Here is a 15,521-nt window from a genome sequence, read left to right on the forward strand (position 1 = left end):
ACATTCTTTGTATGAATATTACAGATCTTTGATATCAGAAGTAAAATCATAGTCATTATGGATCCCCTGGAAGAAGGAAAGACGCTACCAAGAAAACAAAAAGCATTGAGAAATGCTTCAAGTGAGATTTAACTTACATCGATTCATTATAATAAACCTGTTTATAGAATATTTTACATAACAAAGAAATAGATGTAGCTCCTGCATTATTGAATGTAAGATGGTGAAGTAAAATTTAAAAAACTGCTGTTGTCATTGTCCCCATTTCTAAATGCAGCTATTACAAATATAACGGAAATCCTAAAACTGTTGTGGAATATTACATGGCCTTTGTTCAAGTTGTTGCAAATTTTAGCATTTGTTTTCACAGTTGGGTCGGAACTTTCAGTTAATAATGTCTTTTTACTTGTTTATCGGAATTTCCAAATATAACTATGGTAAAAATAATAAATTTTATCTACACACAAATGACAAGTTCCTTATAGTCCATCCAATAAGATATGATATATATATATATATAGGTTGAAGGTATTTAAACTTCACATCATATGCAAACATAAATTTATTGATTTTTATTTCTTGATTTCTTGTATTATTAAATCTATGACAAAACGATAATGATACATTCATTGGTTTCTGTAATTAATATGCATCCTTCAGTTTAAAGCATTTTTACTGATGCCTAATGAATATTTGTTTTATAAACTTCTTTGTGCTCGTTTTTAGTTTTTTGAAAGACACTTGCTGCAGGAAGACACCAACAGTCTAGTGAATGTCAAACTCAAAGAGTTGACATAGGAAAAAACCTCATTCTGTCTTTGCGTAAGTGTTAATATTTGAGATATTATTTTTAAATTCTGCTGCTTTGCACTGCAACACTCGTCTTTGAAAACAAGGGAAACATGGAAATCTAACAAGCATTATTCCTCTGTTGAACAATCAAAATAAATGCAGAAAAATAGGACTAGAAATAATTTTACTGTGACAGAGTGTTTGCAATAATATTCTGTTGTTACCATTTTTATGAAATTGATGGTTGTAGCTGCTTTTATATTTAAAGTAAAGATGATTAATTACATGTTGATTACTTTTGAATGATGCAAATTAAATTCAAGAAATAACCTGTTGTGTGTGGTATGACAAATAAAGGCAACAGTAGTAAACCGTTGTTCAAAACTCATAAATCCATGGACAAATAACAAAATCGGGGTAACAAACTAAAACCGAGGGAAACGCATTAAATATAAGAGGAGAACAACGACATAACACTAAAATGTAACACACATAGACAAAAACCCACGATAATAACAAATATAACATAAATATATAACATCAAAACCAAATACATGAATTTGGGATAGACAAGTACCGTGACACGTCTTATCGCAATGTGAATTTACTCAAACAAAATTGTATATAAACTTTCGTCATTTTCGTGTATATTGTATTGACAACTCTAAAGTGTTATGTAGAAAACATCAATAAAAGAACGTACACAGATCTTGAAAAAGAAGGACTTCTAATGAAACGTATTCTTGACTCTACCTGCGAATGTGTGAGAATATCTATTCACTTAAAAAGGACAAATATACTGATATTGAACAAATAACAAGGACATTCTGTTATGGACTACATGTGAGGAGAACTTATCTTCTAAAAGATGAAACATAAGAAGTAATACAAAATGTATTATAGACAGTGTGTAAATAGACAAAGTATGCCAAATGAACAATGCTTTTAGTATACACAATAACCAAGGGTGGTGGGATGACTGTACAGTTTAACGCAAGTTGCAAATATCTTTTCTTGGACTATCCCTTTGGGAGTGCTCCTGGGAGAGGAGGAAATTACCAGTAACAGAAATGCATATTTTATTTTAAGGTTTCCTCAACGTTTACTAATATTTTGAACATAATCAACATCTGAAGAAACTTTGCCACATGTGGAGCACCTGAGCACCCCTGGTTTCGTGTTGTGTATTCTTTAGTTTTCTATGTTGTGTCATGTGTACTATTGTGTGTCCTTTTCATTTTTAGCCATGGCGTTGTCAGTTTTATTTCGATTTATGAGTTTGACTGTCCCTCTAGTATCTTTCGTCCATCTTTTGTATCTACTAATGAAATAGAGATGTGAAATTAAAGCATTCATTTCAACACAATAATGCACACGAATCATCCAAATTCTTTTGTTTAAGGAAATCATTGCACTGATGTCTTGGTCATGATGATGTTTGCAATGGATATTTCTAAACATAGTGGTATGTATAGCATGTTGCTAAGGTTATATTTGAAATACTGTATGTGGAAACCGTCAGTAGTATGTGCCTTCGCTTCATACATGGTTTATGTCGGAAGATGGTTGAAACGTCAACGGTGCTTCCGCTTGCAGAACTGTTTGGAATTGACAATTTCCTGTCTTGCAATTTCAAGAAGTAGTCTGGCCGCACCAATGTTGTCTGTTCTTTCCACTATGAACTACAAGAAAGAAAGCACTAGATAGAGATTTTAAAATGATGGCTAATTAATGGTCGTTTCCAAAGAAATAAAAAAATCCAATCATGACCGCGACTCCATTATATTGCTCTAAAAAAGAGGTCCAAACTTTAATGTCCTCGCGCATATTACATGATACCCGTATCCTGTGGTGTGGTTTTCTTATGTTACAAGTAGCATCAATCAATCTTCGGCAAAAAGCCCTTCCAGGGGCGATAACTTGGCATGCAAAGTTTAACAAACCTATCAGGGACTGTAACTGGCGCAAGGTTACCTTTTTTGAATGTAGAAACAGCTGCAAAGTTTGTTTTAAGTTAGTCAGTTTTTCCCCAGGGAGCCTCATTTCCATTTTAAGGTATCAAATTCAATACCTAAAAAGGTCAAAATTTCTGTGGGTTGAACGGTTTTGTCTTCAGATAATGGAACCCCCCAATCTGAACAAATTTTCTTGAACGTTTCAAGTGTTTCCTGACAAGTTGGACTATTGCTTCAAACAAATACTAACATGACATGTGGTTAAAACTATTTACATAACTACTAGGTTTACTTTTCTATATTGTAGAGAACAGTAGGTGTCAACTGTTCTCTAAAAATATTTAGAAGGTAGTACATTCCATTGTGTAATAGTATACTGGAAAAATGAATATTTGTAACAATCTTTAAATGTAAGTATATGTCTGTAAGTTTGTGGATGAAATTGTCGGGTTCTATTGTCTGTTGGTATGAGTAATGTTGATGGTACAGCGACAATATGGTGAATTTTATAAAACATTATAAGTCTTGTTTTAAGTCTGCGTTGTTGTAAGGTAGGCCAATTTAAAGTATTGAGCATGTCTGTAACGCTACTGGTGTTGTGATAACGATTACAGGTATATCTAGCAGCCCGACCTTGGATCTATCTCAAGTTTATTGCATTGTTCAGCAGTATGAGGGTTGGAACCGAACAAGCATATTCTAGTTTAGGTCGGACAAGTGCTAGATATGCCCGATACTTAATGTTTGTAATGGATGTTTTCAGATTTCTTTTTATAAAGCCTAGGCTTTTATTAGCATTACCAATGATGTTATTTGTATGCTGTGTCCATTTTAAGTCTGATTGCAGTGTTACTCCAAAATATTTTGCGGAGGAGACAGATTCTAGAGTGTGGCCGTGAAGGATGTAGTCGTGTTTGATGGTATTTTTCTTGTTTGAGGCAGTGAGAACTGTACATTTGTCTGGATTGAAAGCCATCAGCCAGTCTTCTTCCCACTTTGCAGCAGCATCAAGATCTTCCTGAAGGCTATCACAATCGTTTTGAGATTTGATGCTTTTGAATATGATGCTGTCGTCTGCGAACAGTCTGAGTTTACTGGATTTCAAATATTCTGGTAGGTCGTTAATGTATACCAGGAATAGAACTGGACCCAGAACTGTTCCCTGTGGGACACCAGAAGTAACTGGAGCAATGTCTGATGACTCACCATCCAGGACAACTGTTTGTGTGCGGTTTGATAAGAAGGCAGAGATCCAGTTAATTGTTTCATTTTGAATACCGTAGAAATGTAGTTTATATAAGAGTCTTTGATGTGGGACTTTGTCCAATGCTTTGGCAAAGTCCATAATTACAAGGTCTGTTTGGGTGTTATTGTCTGAATTTGAAGCTAGTTCTTGTATGAAAGATAGAACTTGTGTTTCACATGATCTAGACATGATACTAAACAAGTTCAAAGGACAATTGATGAGGATCATTTCATATTAAAATATTACTCCTGCTTTAATTGGTTGAACATTTATAGATAGTTACTGCACAATACAGCTTTTGCATTTTTTCTGAGAATTCAGACACCAATGTCGGGTCAACTCTGCCTCATAACAGGTAACAAACAGGTTCATATTGGACAGTTATAAATCTTCGCTTACTACCAACGACAAAATTACCTCCGAACGATATTTCCACAACGAGGCTTAGTCAGCTAAGATTTATTACTTACATGCAAGTACCACACACGTCAAAATCATTCAATCGCGTAGTGGAATTAACTATTTGTGGATTCTTTTAACTTCTTTATATGACTTTTGGACCAGTTTAAATCTCGGTCTATTTCTGAAATTTATTCTTACATACTTTTGATTTTTTAACCCTGTATGCTATTAAACATTGCCTATGTAAAATTTTAAAATCGTTTGTATGCACATTGAACGACAAATTTATGTGACGTATAACATTTTCTGACATCAGACACTCAAATCAATGAATGTGTTCGTAGATAGAAGATGTTTTTTGTGTTCCGTTAATTTGTTCCTTTTAAAATTGTTATACGATGATGACTGATGTACCCATATTTTGACTATTTTATTGATTGTGTCTGTTTATTTAACGCATCTATGTAAATATAACGGAATTTGATGAAACTGTCATTAATGTGAGAGGGTTAGCGCTATAGAACCAGTTTAATCCACCATTTTCTACATTTGAAAATGCCTGTACCAAGTCAGGAATATGACAGTTCTTGTCCATTCGTTTTTGATACGTTTTGTTATTTGATTATGGACTTTCTGAATTGATTTTCCTTTAAGTTCAGTATTTTTGTGATTTTACTTTTTATGCTCAGTAAGAAATTTCCACACAACGGATCAAACGTGCAATGACTGTATAGCCAGGTCGTTTAAACTTCAATTTTGTTGCACGCAACGGACTTTTTAAGCTATGCTTTAACAGCATATAAGTTGAGGTTTCTAAGTTGATATGGGCTCGTGTTCGGGATAATTTTTACGAATAATCGCAGCCGACCAACAGTCAATTTCCGAATCGATGATGTAATTAATTAACAGTTATAATGGTTTCATTATCATTTCGAAAATTAAATGGTTAGCAGTACTGAACTCTCTATCTAACTTTAATAATAGTTTTCATACTAAAATTTGGTCTTGCTATCTAATGATGAATTTATTTATAACTTATTTTCAAAACCGATTTTCATCGTAATAAGTCCAATTTAGTGACCAAGACGAGCCCGATTCAGTACAGTCATAAAGTAGGACAGAACAACAACAGATTAAAAGTCGCAATTCAGGTTTAAGAATATTTCTCGGGACAAGAAAACAAAAATTAAAGATATTTTTTAGAGTTTTTCTTGAACAACGGTATATATTAAACAACTTTGTAATACAAAACTAATTCAATGTTTGTCAATAACGACCAAATTATTTTAGTGAAAACAAAATGTCAAAGTGGCTTCATGTTGCCAAGAAAGATATCCTTTGCATGATTTTAATTTCATAAATTTTCATTTATCAAAAGCGTTCTCTTGTATATTCAAACAAATGTCTTCAAATTATTTGAGACTTGTTTGTCCTATCAAATGTGTGACTTTATGTCTGTTTACCGTATAGTAATAGAGATGACAAAGAGAAGAAGACGAGCATATCATAATGTTGCGGATTATATTTATCTGGTTTCAGAAAGATAATTTCAATAACATTATTTTGATTACCAATTATAAACGTTCATATATATGCTGAATATCCTCAATTTTGGTACACAAACCAGACTGCTCGTTTAATCATTTAATTTGTTTTACATTTATTATAAGTTTGGACCTTTAAATTGACTGCAGTATGAGGGTTTGCTCATTGTAGAAGATTGCATAGTGACCTGTAGTTTTTAACTTAATATTTTTAAAAAAATCAGACGAATCCGTCAAGCCGTGGAAATTTTGCACGTTTTGTTATCATCTTATAATAGATGGAGATAAAACTGTAAACAGCAATAGTATTCTGAAAAGTAAGATCTACATGCATCCTCTTAATATAAAAAAAAGATGTGGTATGTTTGCCATTCCTTTCGTTTTCATTATTTCTACTAAGAGTCAATGTCGCCAGCATCATCATTTGATGAATTGGACTGTTCAGCCCCAAGCTGCTTCAGAATTTGTATGAATATGTTACAATAGTTGCATTGCTATGTGCTATCTATATGTGTTATGGGGACCCTACTGTCTAATTCTCCATCACAATGCCAACAGTTTGCCTCTTTTGGAATAACCACCTGTTTTTTTTAGCGTTCTGTATGTTGTTGACAATGCCAGAACTAAAAAAACAGCAAGTTTTTCTATTGGGTTGAATGATATTGTCTTCCTGGAATGAAACTTTATGTTTTGCTTTGATGAATTTAATGGAGTCAAATTTTCAGCATTATAAACATTGATCAATTTCTGCAGAACATGTGGATAAACGTCATTCTCTAGTTTCTGAGCAGCCAAATATCTTATTCTTTTTACATGGTCACTGTGGTTCTTGTTTCAACAAAACAGATAAACATTTTCTTTACTACAGAATCCCCACGAGTGACCGGGGATACGAAATATGGTAACTTGACCTTCTCCCGACCGTCAGTAAAACGCTTGCCGAAGTGGAGCGTTCGTTTGGCTCGGCGGGATGTATCAAATTCGAAATAACGTCCGGTTAGAATGGGGTTGTTAATTCCAATACCTAAAGAGAGTGCCACGTTAAGAACCCTTGTAACAACTCTTTGAGGTTTTCGAATTGCCTCTTGTATTTCAAAACCTACCTATTGTATATATTGTTCACTTGTTCTCGCCCTGAACATTCATGAAATATTTGTCACTGGACGTTAAGCAATCAACAATAAATCTATAATTAATGAATATGTATTCCATCTGTTTTTTGACTATTTTCACCCATAAGAACAACACCTATGTCTGTCTGGTAATATCTATGCACTACTATCTTCCAAAATAGGAGTTGAAATAGGAAAATCCAATAAATGATCCATGCTTGGAAAAATCATAAATTTCAAATAAAATGGTAGCAGGCATTATTATAAAAAGATACATGGAGATAGCTTCCATCTCTAAAGATCCTGCTGTAATAAATAACATCAAATGGGATTCAATGAAAACCTACAAGTTTAAGACCTTGATCTTAGAGGGAAAAACAATAATTAAGTAAGCAGCAAGCATCTCCTAATTGTCGATTACAGTTATGCATAAATGTATCCCTCATTTATGAAGGTTTCTGGCTGCATTAAAGACCCACCGGTGACCTCCAGCTGTTGTCTCTTTGACTCATCCCTCATTTGACTTTTTAATTTTATAAAGATATGAAAAGCGAATGTGTTTCCAAAAGTAGTATGGATACATGTAGCGGTCACAATGGAGAGATTGCTGAAAATTTATAACCTCGTTGCAAATCAGGAAAATTTCAGTTACCATGTACTTAAGATTTTAAAGTTGAACTCTACACTTATTTCTGTACCTAAAATATGGAACTATGTAATAATATGCAAACTTTTAAAATGTGATGATTTAGTTTTTGCTTGTTTAATTAATGAATTTCTGAACAGAGTCAATATCTTTGCCACAGTTCATTGATTTTGTGATTGTCCTGAACTTTTGATGGTGTAAACTGTCCATCACTGCAGAGGAAGTGCGATGTTGCTATTGTTACACATGTTTCAGTAATGTATTCAAAGTAAACCCTTTGTCCGCCATTATTTGATCTCCTGGTTCTGATCACTCAATAAATCAACTATGCTTGGTAATTTCAATCCTTTCTATTTGTTGTGACTGTGGTACGATAAAAATGGGTTGACGTCAAAGCTAAGAAAGATGGTCTTTCTGTAAATATTCTTTAGTCTATCATTACACGAATATTAGGGTAAAGAAGTTTGAAATCCTGTGGCATATGCTCCATTATTTTACCCCTTCTAGGCCATATACCAATGCTACTTACATTTAATTCCATTCACTGCCAATGACCTTTGATTTGTTTTCCATATATTCTAAAAGGCATTTCTTGAACCTTCAATGACATTTTCTCTGCATCTTTGTGGACATTTGGGATTGTCTAGTATAAATGGAAAAACATGTGCATTTGACTGTACTTTCCCACTTTTTGCTGTCTCACCTTTCTGCATACATTTCCACCATGAATAAGTTCCATCATAGATACCATGACTAAAATTTGTATATACGCCAGACAGCCGTTTCGTCTACAAAAGACTCACCAGTGACGCTACCATTACATAACATGCACTTGCAGGTAGGTCAACAGTACAACATAGTAAATAAGCTTTGCTTATAAAGTTTCCTCGCTCTGCTCAATTAATACCATTGTTTAACTTCTTGAATGAATCTTCAGAAAAGTGAAAGGAAAGTGCTCATGGATGGTTTTTGGTCACCAAACCAAAGACCAGCTCAAATCATGTTTTCTTTCATCATCCGCAGTTTGTATGGAAGTTTATTGATTACCATAAATAATTGCCAAACAGAAACTTAACTACTTTTAAAAACTGGAGCACCATCAGTGTTAAAGGTAAAGGAAATATTTTCTGGCTGTCTTAAAGGTCCATCATTTTCACTGCATACTTGATTTAAATGTGTATCTGATATGTCTTTGAAAGTGGCACAATCAGTTGTCCTCGATCTAGTAAATCGATTCTGTAATTTGTCATAGAATCCTTGTTGCGCAAAAAGTTTTTTGCGCTTGTGACTCACTAGTATCTTAATGAAATAACTCTTTATATCTTTAGTTAATGTTTTGTTGCTGGATAAGGAAACACTAGCACATTTTCGACGAGACAATGATTGCAATAAAAGTGTTTACGTATAGTATTGTTTAGATTATCTAAATACGTCTTGTATTCATGTCAACTTGTACAAAATTGATGTCCATGGGGAAGAAGGAAAGTTATTATACGAGGGTTGTCCGTAAAATTTGAGGACAATCTCAATTAAATATTATTTACCACTCCGAAATAAATAAAAGAAGTATATAACTAAATTCATGATTTACTGATAAAGTGTACACAATTTGAGTTCAGTACCGGCTTAAAAATAATCGTATTGTCATCAATTTAAATATCGCAAGCAACTCTCAGCCGAAGCACCAAAACAAATATTTCCGACGTTCGACGACGTTAACTTTTCTCAACGTAGTCTTCTTCCAAAGCAACATTTTTTACATGGATTTTGCGTTATTCTCGCATATCAAATCTTTGCTTCGTGGACAAAGGTTCGATGATTTAACTGAACTAAAACAGGAAGTAATGAACATAAACTTCAAGATGAAAACAGAACAGTTTGAGAAAATATTTTGCTTACCATGTGGACAAATCAAGGTGAAAACTCCTGGTAACAGTGATGGGTGTCCTTTAGAAAGTTTCGAAACCACATCATCTTTCATTTGTGGCCTTTTCTTATCTGCAATAAATTGTCCTCTTCTTGTGACTTTAGACAGTGACGGAAAATAGGATAATCCATCCTCCTCATTGGCTCTTCAGAAGGACAAATATCCTTTTCTTAGGGATCTAACACTGGGAGGCAATCCTTAAAATCCTGATATGGGAAGTTCTCTTTCAATTGAGACAACAGTCTAAAAATAACCGGAACAGTTGTTTGCATTATTTTAATATAGTTATCATTTTGAAGAAATTTGTATGGTTCAGAAAATATCTTGTCAAGAAACTTATGGAAATCCTCAGATGGAGGCAGGAAACAGCAGAATGGATTAGATGAAGCACTGTATCACTGAAGAGACATTATTTGTCGAAATGCGCATCTGGTGCAGAAAAATTGGTACCGTTAATGTTATTACAGCATCACAATCATTTTCTTGATCAGATAAAGTGTTTTTTCGATCATTTCTTGGTAATGTCCTTAGGTTTTACATACTCCATAAGGTAACTCCTTACTCCTCTGGAAGAAAGGAGGTCATCTCAACCAGATTGATTTTCTTGCTAGTCTTGTATTGCTTTTTTACCGGATGTCATGAATGTTTACACTGCCAACCTTACGTGTACCCCAGTTTTTAGCAATAACCAACCCTCTCATTCAATTCCTAATTATGAAAAATCCTAAGAAAAAAAGATTATAAAGCAAAATTCATGAAAAAAGCAATAATATTGAATACAACTATAGCTTCTGATATGAGGTATTGTATTGATAATTATCATACCTCGAAGAATCAGCTTTGTTAGAAGGTTTGGATTTGTCATTGCTGTCGCTAAATAAACTCTCCCATGAAATCAATTCCTTACGGAAAGCTACAGATGTAGCATCCATGACTAGTGTCTGGATCTGGCCAACAGTCAGGACAATGGAAAGAATTTATGTAGTACCAAGCTTCTTTAAAATCCTGGTAACTCCTTTTTTTCACAGAAGCTCTGATATCCTGAATCTATAAATGACTTTTTTGAGTACACTATTCTGAAAAAATAGTTGTCCTGAAAATTGGAATGGAACTAAATAGAAATATGATTAAATTCAGCAACCTCTGACATATGTCATGCATGTAGTTATTTTTCAGCCAAAAAATTTATAAAAGGTAACAAAATTTGCCATATTTGGAATCAACAAAGTATTGATCTAGTAAAATAAAAACATTGCTGATTTTGCAGAACAGTTTATAAATAACAATGCCGGAATTCATCATATCACATAGGAAGTACATAAGAGAAAAACAGTAAATAGTTGGAGTTGAATAATAGTAAAAAAGAAAAATCTAAAAGGAAGGGAATATTATTTTTCATAGATGGCACAGTGAAGTTGAAGCGGGACCACTAGGCGAAACTCTCTACTTTTGCAACCAGCCTATGATAAAATATCTGCATAGGGTGGGGATCGAACCCACGTACACCAACTTCACTGTGCTCTCTCATTTTATATATATGTATTGATTTTCAAAACATTGGAATACAATCAAATAAAATTATGATATTCAGAAATCTCGGACAAATGGATATAGGTGTATTATTGAATTAATGTTCCAAATTGAGTTTACTGTCGACATGTTATTATCTCATCATTAGTTCAATTCAACTTACTTTCAAGTTAGTAAATAGTACATGAATCTTCTTAAAATTTCATGTGAAACTCCATTTCTTCCCATATTCAAAACAGCAAGTCCTAAACCATCAAAATGAAACTGCTTTTCACAGGCCACACACTCTTTCACTGAAACTGGAACAAAATATATATATAAGTTAAGTTATTTTGCTGTCTGGGGTGTGGCATGTACATATCTATAAATGTTTATCAAATATCCATTTAAGGTTAATCAGATTAATTAGAGGCTTTTAAAGAAAATTTTGCTTTTAACTATATAGACATTGTTCCATACTTAATAAAGCATTGTATTTTAATGTTATTGTTTCTCAAGTACAAAAATGATGCCCCTGCAAATGGAAAACATTGTTATTTAAAAAATTATCAAGCTCAACTACCTTCCAGAAATGGTCAATAAAGGAATTGATGAAACTAAAAATCATAATAATATACATGTCTTAAATATTATAAAATTATTTTCATTTGCAAAGTGAAAACTTCCTAGCATTAAAACTGTGGAAAGAAAGTGGAAAGAGTTATCAAGAATAATTATATACCTTTATTTTTTGATAATGGACAACTTTAGTGGTCTTGACAAAAGTGTATCTTCATCAATAAATCCACTTAAGTAAATCCTAACACTACAGGGAGATAACTCTGTAAAGTCAGCTTAACGTTTTAATTACGTTGTGTTGTAGAGGAAATATTAAGCCTCTCAATGATCAAAATTGGTGTTTGTCAAACTGCTATATAACCAGTTTAAATTTTCTGACAAAACGGTTGGTTCAAAATTTTTGAAATTTTTATATTTTTGTTAAAGGTTAAAAGTAAATACTTTATCAAAATTTTAAGAAAATTAAACGAGCTAAATTAATTTTAGTAAAGGTGTTAGGTACCACCTTAAGTAAACTGTCTTTACCTTGTAGGGTATGAAAGATTCTTTCAGTGTTGATTGATTGATTGTTGGTTGCTTTACGCCGCACCAGCACAAGGCTATATCGCGGCGAGAGCATATTTTTAAAATAAGACAAAAAGTCCTTCAATATTCTAAAATTCTAGACTAAAGCAAATTGATTATTTACAAATAAAAATCATCAGTAAGATAACGACTTAAATATAATAACATTTTTATATTCCAAAATAAATTCTAATTTCTTTTAAAAATGCAACAATAGTTGTAAATGTAACATTATTAAATAAATCATACATATTATTGACATTGAAATGCTTCTTGTGAATATCAGCAAAGTCAATGCAATTAATTAAAACATGTTTAATAGTCTACTTTCAGTTGCAACGTACACATTGTGGTTCATCTTCATTTTTTAAAAGATACTCGTGTGTTATTCTAGTATGACCAATAAGACATCTAGAAATAACACTGATCTTTTCTGGACATAAAATTATTAAAAGGTTTGCCCAAATTAGGTTTAATTTCATGTAATTTATTATCTTTTTTACTCCATTCATTTTTCAATATATTAGAAATATATTCTCTAATATTAGATTTAAAATCAGTATATGGTATATCACAGTTAGATGAAGGTTCATCCAGGGCATCATTTGCCTCAAGGTCTATTGCTGTGTTTCCAAGGATTCCATCATGACTCGGAACCCATAGAAATATTATTTCTTTCAGAAGAAATTTTAAATTCCTCATTACATATAAAATTTTGAGAATTGTTGGGTTTTTAATTTTAGTATTTTGTATAGCTTGTAACAGGAGAGTATGTTGGTATACATGAACCCCGCAAGGGTGACTGGGGAATAGAAATATGGTCACTTGGTCTTCTTACGACCGGCAGTACAACGCTTGCCGAAGTGGGGCGTCCGTTTGGCTGTGCGGGATGTATCAAGTTCGCAGTCACGTCCGGTAAGATTGGGGACGTTAAATCCGATGCCTCGTGATAAAGAGAGTGCCACGCTCTTGCACGTGAAGAACTCTTGCAACAACTCTTTGAGGGGTCCGTAGGTGGCCTGTTGCAAGGCACAATTTCTGTACCTAACCAATATACCCTCATTTTCCAGTGGCAGTCCGAAATTCCCCGACTATCATCCCAAATGGCCTCTATTACAAGTCCTACCTATTGTATTTATTGTTAACTTGTTCTCGTCCTGAATATGCATGAAATATTTGCCAGTGGACGTAAAGCAACCAACAGTCAATGGTATACATGTATCTGTTCTGTGACATAAAATATCCATAGTGGTATTAGTTTAAATGTTTCTGTTCTATGTGTCATAAAAAATATCCATGTTACAGGTGGGGGTGTTAGTATACATGTATATGTTCTATGCTACATTAAATGTCCATGTAATATGTGGGTGTGCGGGTTTACGTGTATCTGTTCTATGTGACAAAATATGTCCATGTAACATATGTGGGGGTGGGGTATATAATATGATTATTACATCTATATGTTCTATGTGAAATAAAATGCACATGCAACATGTGGGCTGTTGGTAAAAATGTTTCTGTTCTTTGTGACATAAAATGTCTATGTAACAGGCGAGTATGTTGGTATACATGTATCTGTTCTGTGACATAAAATATTCATGTTACAGGTGGGGTGTGGTATACATGTATTTCTTCTATGTGATATTACATGTCCATGTAACAGGTGGGGGTGTGGTATACATGTATCTGTACTTTGTGACAAAATATTCACTCCCGTTCTCTTCACCCTTGGCGGATTAAGATAAAATTTCGGAGACACAAGGTAAGGATTTTTATTGATTGCAGTCGAAACTCGCTGCATCCAGTCAAAAAGCGCCAATAACATGATCACGTGTAAATGTAGAAAGTGTTTGTAATCAATCGCCACGTGTTTATTGTACAAGTCTTTACATCCCGAAACATACGACCACATTCAGTAACAATTTTAATATTTTTAATCGACTAATAGAAGTTCCTTTGTATATTTCTTGCACAAGTGCATGTATATTTTCGTTTCCGGCTTTAGCAAGTGTGTAGAATCTAGACGCCACCGTGTTTTTACCTCTAAATTGAAGAGTTCAAGTGCTACCATCTTCCGATAGATGGCGCAACACTTTATTCACAAATGTTGGCTTAATCCGTTTGGCTGTGCGGGATGTATCAAGTTCGCAGTCACGTCCGTCAGAAGGGGACGTTAAATCCGATGCCTCGTCTTAAGAGAGTGCCACGCTCTTTGCACGTTAAGAACCCTTGCAACAACTTTTTGAGGGGTCCGTAGGTGGCCTGTTGCAAGGCAAAATTTCTGTCCCTATCCAATATACCCTCATTTTCCAGTGGCAGTCCAAATTTCCCCGACCATCATCGTAGATGGCCTCTATTACAACAACCTACCTATTGTATTTATTGTGAACTTGTTCTCGTCCTGAATATGCATGAAATATTTGCCACTGGACATTAAGCAACCAACAATCAATCAATCATATCATCTTTATGGAAGCAGCCATTTTTCTATTTTGACGCATGCGTATACCATTATGAAAACTACGTCACTATTCTATGTATTCCGTCTTGACACGATTTTTGTCCCTTAATATACCTCTCTCACGGCATCAATTTTTGTCAGTCAAATACAATTTTACTAGAATTTACAGTATTTGTCGGCGATTTTCTGTATAAAGCTAGCGGTTGAACAAAATGAACATCGCTGTCATGTTTAATAATGATGAATATATAATGCAAAGCTATTTTTTTCCTTTCAAGTATGAGGTCCGTCGGGCGTAGCTAGTAAGCAAGTCGAAAGTCCGACTGTAAAAGTGGAAAGTCGCGGACCTCGGATCACCGCTTATTTGAACCCCTGCCTCCAAATAGAAAAAGAAACGAAAATTTCGTCTTCTAATTTAAAATTGCCACCAACAGCATGAACAGTTGAACTTATTTTAAAAGACTACTGACGTAGTTGACTACGTATTGACGACAAACAATATTCCTACGACTGCTGCCATTTGGGAAATCCAATTACTTGTCTTTAGATATTTTCGATGATTAAATAGTTCATACATTTGGTCTTTGACATCTTAGCCAAAAGCTCAGGTGATAATAAACTAAATAGGGATTCCTAATGTGCTTTACTTTCTATGTGCAACATCCAAACTTATGGGTGATTCGACGATCATTTAAGGTTTTTCTGGTCATATTTTTTGTAATCAAGAATTAAAGTGTGAACTCCCCAAGGGTGACTGGGGAATAGAAATATGGTCACTTGGTCT

The sequence above is a fragment of the Mytilus galloprovincialis genome, chromosome 11, assembly GCF_965363235.1.
Source record: "Mytilus galloprovincialis chromosome 11, xbMytGall1.hap1.1, whole genome shotgun sequence".
In the NCBI taxonomy this organism is placed as follows: Eukaryota; Metazoa; Mollusca; class Bivalvia; order Mytilida; family Mytilidae; genus Mytilus; species Mytilus galloprovincialis.